Source organism: Sciurus carolinensis, chromosome X (genome assembly GCF_902686445.1).
Source record: "Sciurus carolinensis chromosome X, mSciCar1.2, whole genome shotgun sequence".
Classification (NCBI taxonomy): Eukaryota; Metazoa; Chordata; class Mammalia; order Rodentia; family Sciuridae; genus Sciurus; species Sciurus carolinensis.
The window spans coordinates 101,108,820-101,115,813 of record NC_062232.1 but is presented as its reverse complement, the minus strand read 5'-3'; the positions used below and the strand labels follow the sequence as shown (position 1 = coordinate 101,115,813).

Here is a 6,994-nt window from a genome sequence, read left to right as displayed (position 1 = left end):
CTTGATGCATTCATCAAGAGTAAAGTTTCTATCGAAACTCAAACTACCTTGAGTTAAAAAATAAAAGCAAAACTGCAGAAGTCATAGTTCAAAAAACAGTACAAAGTCACAGCAATCAAGAAAAGTGTGGAACTAGCATAAGGATAGGCATATAAAAATTCAAGGGAATAGAATTCAGAGCCTATAAAATAAACCAGTATTTTCATGTTCAATTGGTTTTGGACAAAGGTATAAAGGTAATTCAATGAAGAAACAAATGATCTTTTCAACAAATATGGGATAACTACATATAAACATACAAAAAATGAAGATTGGACTCCTACTGTATACCATATATAAAAATTAACTCAAAATAGAACATAAACCTAAATGTAAGAGCTGAAAATACAAAACTCTAAGTAGAAAACCTAGAAGTCTTCATGACTTCGAATTAGGAAATATATGACACCAAAAAGCACAAACAATAAAGCAGATAAACTGTACTTCATTAAAATAACTTCTGTGCCAAGGACACTAATATGATGGTGATAATATCAACAAAAATGGGAGAAAATGTTTATAAATCATATATATGACAAGCAACTTATATCTAGAAAGGCTACAAAGAACTAGTGTGGTAATAAAGGATAGCCCAATATGAAAATGGATAAATTATTTTAATATACATTGAGATGCGAAACACCACTAGTCATTAGGAAAATCAAATGAAAACCAATACACTTCCACTAGGATGGTTATTGTGAAAAAGATAATAACAACTTATCTACAGGGAATTGGGGGAATTAGAGCTCTCTCATACATGGCAGTTGGGTACATAAAATAGTTCAGCTGTTTTGTAAGGCAATTTGGAAGGTCCATCAAGACCTAACAATCACAGGGCATGATGGTGCAAGCCTGTATTCCCAGCAATTCGTGAGGTAGAAGCAGGAGGATCACAAGTTCAAAGTCAGCCTAATCTGCTTAGTAAGGTCATCTCTCAGAATTATAGAAAAAGCTAACTATTAAGTTACCAGAGATACCAGCAAGTCAAATCATAGGTATATAAAGGAAACAGAAGCATGTGTCAACACAAAAATCTTGTATATTAACTTTCAAAAAATTATAACAGTAAAAATTACTACAATCCAAATGTCTATTGACTAATACATGAATAAGCAAAATTAATGAATGGATAAGCAAAATTATATACTTAGAATGAATATTATTTGGCCTTAAAAAGGAATTGAACACTGGTAAATACTACAACATGGATGAAACTTCAAAACAATATTCTACATGTTATTAACCATTTATAAAAGGCAATGTACTGTATGATTACATTCATATAAGATGAAAATAAATTAATATTTGAGTAGGTTATAGAGGTTGGAGTGAAATGGTAAGTGATTATTTACATGTGTGGGTTTTCTTTTCAGGATGACAATGTTGTAAAAATCAATATTATGTCCCTGCCCAAATACATGCCCTTGAAATGTAATCCCTAAAGCAACAGTGCTGAAAGGTGGTGCATCACAGAAAGTGTTTAAGCAATGAAGGTACAATGGATAAAGGTCGATATTAAAGGGGCTTGGTTCACTTTTTCTTACTTTCCACCTTCCACCATGTGGGGAACCAGCAAAAAATCTCTCACCAGAGCCAGACAATGGCACACACCTGTAATTCCAGTGACTTGGGAGGTTTAGACAGGAAAATTGCAAGTTCAAAGCCAGCCTCAACAACTTAGTCAGGCCCTAAGCAACTTAGTAACACCCTCTCTAAATAAATTATAAAAAGAGCTGGGGATGTGGCCCAGTGGTAAAGCCTGTCTGGGATCAATCCCTGGTACCAAAAAAAAAAAAACAAAAACAAAAAAAAACTAACATACAAACAAACAAACAAACAAAAAAACCCTCACCCAGATGCCATTACTTTGATCTTTGATTGTTTAGCCACCAGAACTGTGAGAAATAGATTTCTGACTTTTATTAATTGCACAGTTTGTGGTTCTGATATAATCCAACAAAATAGTCAATTGAGGTGATGGTTGTATGATTACAAATATACTAAATACCAATGAAATCCACAACTAAAAACAAAAAAATCATAGTAGCCAGTCATAAAATTATCACTCAAAAAACATGATTTAATTTGCAATGATTTTTAAGATATGCTATAAAATGGGGAGGGGCAGGAACTAATGTAATGTAATATGAATTTAATCATACAGTACATTGCCTTTTGTAAATGGTTAATAACATGTAGAATATTGTTTTGAAGTTTCATTCATGTTGTAGTATTTACCAGTGTTCAATTCCTTTTAAGGCCAAACAATATTCATTCTAAGTATATAATTTTGCTTATGTATCATATTATTTGTCAGGATAAGAAAATATAGACTGATAAATTTTCACAAACTATTGATTTTTGGAAAAAGGAACATGCTTTCCACATTTATTTTTTAGTATTTTTATGAGAACATGACTTTCGAAAAAGGCAAATTCAGAATGGGTGTCAGCATTCACGAAGACTGAGTTCAGAGAGTAATATGAAAGACGGAAGAGAGTGAAGCACAAGTAATCCATCACTCCGATTGGACAACAGTTACGCCAACAAAAACTAACTGAAGTTAATATTTTGTAAATTTGAAGTTTTAATATTTGTAGCTTGCAGGGAATGACCTGCCCAATAATTTGTAGTTCAATTGAATTCAGGCATCAACAAGGCATTAACTACCAATCTCTCACCTGCCAGCCCCAAAGCAGGTAGCTTTAGGAACGGAAACTTGCACTTCTAGAGTGGCTTCCTGCTGCAAGTATAGGCAGTAAAGGACCTTGTTCTCTATATATTTGGTTCTGTGTTCTAATTATGGGTTGCTACATGGATCCCTGATGCTCTGGCATGGAAAACAGCCACCACTTTTTCAAACTACACTTGATGAATTGACTTCCAGGAGATTTAAAGGAGCCACAGTTGTGTTTTGAAGAATAGCCATGTATATAGAGAAATTTAGAAAGGCATCATGCATGCCCAGAGAAAAATGCAGGCCACTAAAAAATGGAAAAGACTTTAAACTTTCATTTCAGAATGACCCTGGCACAGACACCCTACAATTAAAAAATAAATAAATAACCTATAAACCCTGAGGAATCTGACTTCCAAAGATACAGTATAAAATTAAAAATATCCATTGTTCAATAGTTCAAAAAAAAATCAAGCAAAGAAAAAGGAAAGGAACGACCCATTCAAAGGGTCAAATAAATTAAAAACAATGTACCTTAGTAAGCCCAGATGTTGGAATTACTAAACAAAGACTTTAAAATATCTAATTAAGTATGCTCAAAGAGCTAAGAGAAAATATACACAAAGACAGGAAAATGAACATAATATATGAGAATATCAATAAAGAAAATGAAGTTATAAAAAGGAACTGAACAGAAATTCTGGAATTGAAAAATACAATAACTCCAACATTAAAAACCCTGGAGGGACTCCGGATGTGCTGACCCTGCGATTTCCCCAAATGCGGGAAACTCGACTGCATAATTTGTGGTAGTGGGAGACTGTGTCCATGCTCTTAAAAAAAAAAAAAAAAAGAACCTGGAGGGGTTCAAAAGTAGATTTGAACAAGTAAAAGATTCAGCAAAGGTGAATAAATGATGATTGAAATTATCTATCTGAGGAGGTGAAAGAAAAAACAAGGAAGGAAAGTGAACAGAGCCCAGAGCCCAAGAGATCTATGGGACATCATTAAGTAGACTGTCATATGCATCATGGAAATCCTAGAATGAGAAAACAAATGGGAAATGTGAACATTTTACAAAGCAGCTGAAAATTTCCAAACTTTTACGAAAGACATGAATCTAAACATCCAAATTTCTCATTTTAATAAAGAATATATGAAAAACCCCACAGCTAACATTATCCTTAATTGGAACAGCTAAAACTTTTCTAAGATCAGGAACAAAACAAAGGTAACTGCTTCCACCCCTCCTATTCAGAAGAGTCCTATTAATTCTAGCTGGAATCATTAGACAAGGAATAGAAGGCATCCAAGTTGGAAAGGAAAGAGTAAAACTCTAATAACAGATCACAAGATTTAACACACAGATAATCACCATGAATCCCCAAGTTATGGGATTACAAGAGTTCATGATAATGCCCAATTTATGTCATTTTAATTTTAATAAGTGTATGAAACCCAGTCAATGGGGAAAGGTCAACCTTTTTAATAAATGGTACTGGAACACTGGATAAACATACACAAAAAAATGAACCTAGACATTATACCACATACAAAAATGAACAGAAAATGGATCAGAGACCTAAACTAAAGAGCAAAAAATAGAAAGTCCTTAAAAGAAAACATTGCAGAAAGTCTTCATATCAGATTTGGCACCAAATTCATGTATCTGACACCAACAGAACAAAGAAATAAAGAAAATAGGTGAATTAAAATTCTTGTTCATTCAAGCACACTACCAACAGAATGCAAAACTATCTACTAAATGAGAAAACATTTGTCATTCTTATATTTGATAAAGGGTTAATATTCAGAACATATAGAGCTCCTAAAAGTCAAAAACAAAAACTGATTCAAATATAGGCAAAAGTCTTAAGTAGACATTTCTCCAAACAGGGTATAAAAATCATCTGTAGGAGGGCCAAGATGGCGGACTAGAGGGCGGCTGCATTTCACGTTGCTCCAGGACGCAAGATTCAAAAGAGGAGATAGTGAGAGACTTGGGACCAACTCAAAGCCGCCGGGTAAGTCTCTCCTGTTGGGGAGGTGTCCCGGAGGGGGCGGTAGCCCCGGAACGCAGGGAATTTGTGAAGTGGAGTTGCCCGGCGAGACGCCCCTCCCCCCACTGGAGCGGTAAACACAGACAACTGGGATCATCATAGAGGAGGCGGCTCAGCACAGCGCTTGGACTCGAGCAACCACTGGGACTCCGGGCAGCTGCCTGAGGAGGAGCTGCGTGGTGAGCTGTTTAGACCCAGAATGACCGCTTCTGAACACCGGGGTGTTGCGCGAAGGAAGAGGAGAAGCCCAGTGGGTTGCTTGACCTAGGAGTGACTGCATCAGAGCCACAGGCAGTTGCCAGAGGAGGAGCTGCGTGGCGAGCTGTTTGAACTCAGAACAACTGCTCCAGAACACTGGTGGCCTGACTGGAGCAGGAGAGCGGTGGGACACTTGGTCTAGGAGTGACTGCATCAGAGCCACAGGTGGTTGCCAGAGGAGGAGGCGAGTGGTGAGTTGACTGGACTAAAAGCGACCGCTCCTGAACACCGGTGGCCTGCCCGGAGTACGAGCGTGGTGAGCCACTTGGTCTCAGAGCCACCGCTCCTGAACACCCAGGGGGCTACCCCAAGGAGGAGGAGGAGGAACAGGGTGGGTCACTTGGACTTGGAGTGACTGCCTAGGGCTACGGGTGGTTGGCGGGAGGAGGAGACCCGAAGTGAGTTGTTTGGACTCCTAGTGACTGCGTCGGAAACCGGGCGGCTATCCAGAGGAGGAGGTGTGTGGCAGGTCTCTGGGTCTCAGAGCTATTGTACGGGGCTCCAGGTGGTGGCTCAGAGGAGGGGCTGCATAGCCAGGCGATTGGTGCAGAGCAGGGTCCCAGGAGCTAGGTGGCTTCTTGCTGGAAGAGCCGCACAGAGACACGCCTAGGGGTGGAGTGAAGTTTCCAGGGCATCGGGCAGATTCTCTGGGAGAGGCAGCCTAAGGAGACTCGCCTGCGAAGGGTGAGGCTCCCAGGCCCAGGACGTAGGTCCGTGCCCCTGGGATCGTTGCAGAGGAAGACAGCCCAGCCCAGGTGGTAGTTGTAGATTGAGGGGAACCTCTAGGAGGGCAACTCACCAGCGAGACGTCCCCACCGAGTGAGTCTTCCCGGCCGGGGGAGGTTTTCCCACAGGGACGGTAAAACCAGAGACACAGGCACAAACAGGCCTTGCCTCAGCCCACAGTCTACTTCCCCATTGGATGACCATTGGTCAACAAGTGGAGGCACCTCTGCCCACTAGCAGGGAATATACGCCACCTGAGGGTCACCACCCCTAGAGAGGCAGCTTCTTCGTGGAGCTCTGCATTATCAACCTCCTCCAAACCTTCAGGCTACTGAAGGATAAGAGGGGATATGCTAGCAATCTTCAGGGACATTATAAGTCGATAGAGGAAATCTGCAATATCTTAATGACCCACTGATTCCTGAACAATATGAGAAAACAAGGGAAGAAAATGCCCCAAACAAATCTAGATGTTACATCAATAAAATCCAACGACAGCATGGCAGAAGAAATGACAGAAAGGGAGTTCAGAATGTACATAATTAAAATGATGAGGGAAGCAATGATGAGATGAAAGACCAAATGCAGGCATTGAACGATCGCACCAATCGACAGTTAAAAGAGCAAATACAGGAAGCAAAAGATCATTTAAATAAAGAGTTAGAGATATTGAAAAAAAAACAAACAGAAATCCTTGAAATGAAGGAAAAAATAAACCAAATTAAGAACTCCATAGAAAGCATAACCAATAGGATAGAACAGCTGGAAGACAGAACTTCAGATATTGAAGACAAAATATTTAACCTCGAAAACAAAGTTGAACAAACAGAGAAGATGGTGAGAAATCATGAACAGAATCTCCAAGAACTATGGGATATCATGAAAAGGCCAAATTTGAGAATTATTGGGATTGAGGAAGGCTTAGAGAAACAAACCAAAGGAATGAACAATCTATTTCAAGAAATAATATCAGAAAATTTCCCAAATCTGAAGAATGAAATGGAAAATCAAGTCCAAGAGGCTTATAGGACTCCAAATACACAAAATTACAACAGACCCACACCAAGGCACATTATAATGAACATACAAAATAAAGACAGAATTTTAAAGGCTGTGAGAGAAAAGAACCAAATTACATTCAGGGGGAAGCCAATACGGATATCAGCAGATTTTTCAATCCAGACCCTAAAAGCTAGAAGGGCCTGGAACAACATTTTTCAAGCTCTGAAAG

General features: G+C 39.0%; 1 pseudogene; it reads left to right on the top strand.

Moving 5' to 3' along the window:
* The first annotated feature begins 3,449 nt into the window (after positions 1 to 3,449).
* Positions 3,450 to 3,556, top strand: LOC124972699 (uncharacterized; annotated as a pseudogene).
* Positions 3,557 to 6,994: the final 3,438 nt, after the last annotated feature.